General features: G+C 30.7%; 1 pseudogene; it reads left to right on the top strand.

The window, feature by feature from the left end:
- LOC109329493 lies at positions 1,278-1,958 on the top strand (annotated as a pseudogene).

Here is a 2,460-nt window from a genome sequence, read left to right as displayed (position 1 = left end):
CCATCTGTACAACTAGAATTTGGCAATCTAAAAATGACATTTATTATCAACAACGTGTTCGTCTAGTATTTTAAGATTCCATTAGATCCTGAGGATGATTAAAATGTCAAGGATTGGATTCTAGGGAACAATATTTGTTGAAAGTGGTAATCACGAATCCTAAAAGAGATTAGTTCCTTACTATAAGTTGAGAATATACCCTTACTATTACCAAAAAATAACATTCATCCATTTAATTAATTATATGGGTGTATTTTTTGGGTTGTAGCATTTTCCAATGCATATATTTTGTAGTTAATAGTAGTTTTTTGTAAGCAAATATATTACAAAAGGGCACAAGAGATGTCAACACAATTATAACTTACAAAAACGATTAATAAAAGTATAGAGATCAAATATAATATGCCTATTTTAATTAAAAAATCAATAGTTGAAGTTTTTATCTTTGATTTAATTATGGATATAGTATAATTTTTTATAGTGAAACTTTAACAAAGGCAAACTGTTTCATTCACATACTTCTAATTAGCTGTTATTTTGAATTAGTATTTTATTAGATTCATGATTTTCGTTAAATTGAGCATAACAAATGTGTTAAAAAATGTTATAAATTAATATCAAATCATATATAAATTTTAAAAAATAGATTAAATATGTTAAAATATAAATAATTATTTTTTAATATTATATGGCCTACTCATCATAATTTATAGCTCGTTTAAGGCAAGTTTGGACTACAATTTTATGTATATAAATTATACTTATAGTTTTTAACCGGATTCATTTTAGTGTGAACCTACGCTATTCAAGAATAACATTGATACTTTTTCCTTTCTTATAATGCAACATGGGCTATAGTGAGTTTATACAATAACAAAATTGTCATTTAAACAAATTACTTAGATGGAGAATTCCTCATCTTCCACAAACAAAAGTCCGAGCATTGTGCCCATGACAAACAATAATATAAAATGAAAATAGAATTTCTACTAATATTAGGTTATATATGAATAATGACGAGTAATCAATGTAGAGAAACTGATATTCCAGGGTGTATGAAGGGTACAAAACTTGGTTTACCAAATAATATGCATCATTCATCCAAACATAAACTCCTACAGGATCATAGAAGTTGTTATGTTTGTTCAGTAATATAAAATGAGGTTTCTTAGAATCAATCTAAGGATAAAAATCTCATAACTTTATATTCATAAAGTAAGAATACACGGAATAGTTTATCATCCTATTGACATTTTCCACCAATTCTCTCTTCTCCTCTTCTTATACCAATAGCTATCTCACTCTTACTACTTCCCCTAACCACCAAAGACATGGCTATATCCAAAACCTTCTCCATTTTCTCCATTCTTTCCCTAATCGTTTTCTCCATCTTCTCATCTCTCACACTTGCGGAAGACTCTCATTTCTTCCATAAAACCATTTCTCCAACACTAATAGGTCTTAACAAGGAGAAGCTCAGCCACCTTCACTTCTATTTTCATGACATTCTCAGCGGCCCAAAACCCACTGCAGTTAATGTGGCCCAAGCCCAGATGACAAATAAGTCACCCACGGGTTTCGGGATGGTGATGATGGCCGATGACCCATTGACTTCTGGGCCTGAGCCCGATTCCAAACTTGTGGGAAAAGCCCAAGGAATATATGCATCTGCGGCCCAAGACCAGGTAGGGCTTTTAATGGTGATGAACTTTGTTTTCACGGAGGGAAAAATATAACGGCAGCACCCTTAGCGTGTTGGGGCGAAACACGGTGTTCTCAGCCATGAGGGAGATTCCTATCGTTGGTGGGAGTGGGTTATTCAAGTTTGCACGTGGGTATGCACATGCAAAGACTCACACCTTTGATCTAAAGACCGGAAATGCTATTGTTGAGTACAATGTTTATGTGTTCCATTATTAACCACTTCTTATGCATGTTGCTTTCTTATGTGATGTTTTCTTATCTTCATGTGTTTACTTTCTTCTTTTTCGGTTGTCAAAGAATATTTTTACTTTTATCCTGTGCTTGGAATAAGAGAAGTTATTGTAACTGATGTTTCCAACTTCTCCATGTCTTTAAGTACTTTTCAATAAAACAAAAAAAATAATGAAATATTTAAATTTTGTAAGATATATCATAGAACTAGCCGTGTATCCGTACACTTGCACGGATCGCTTCTTTGTTTATGCATAATGCAAATATAATATACATATACTTTATAATATCAATAAATCATGTATTGAAACATTATATTTCTCATTCATATAGGTGCAATATTAACATTGATTTTTGAGTGTATATGTAGAATATTTAACAATTATAAATGTGTTTGTATAAGCATTTATTTGTTGAAAGTGTGATTATAGAAAATATTTGATTCTTAAATAACTCAATAAATAAAATTCAAATTGTATTGGATAATATCTCACATCTATATTCTCTATGTAAAATTATAAATAT

This window comes from Lupinus angustifolius, chromosome LG16 (assembly GCF_001865875.1).
Source record: "Lupinus angustifolius cultivar Tanjil chromosome LG16, LupAngTanjil_v1.0, whole genome shotgun sequence".
Lineage (NCBI taxonomy): Eukaryota > Viridiplantae > Streptophyta > Magnoliopsida > Fabales > Fabaceae > Lupinus > Lupinus angustifolius.
Note: the sequence above shows the minus strand (reverse complement) of the source record. Positions and strands in the feature narration are given on the sequence as shown.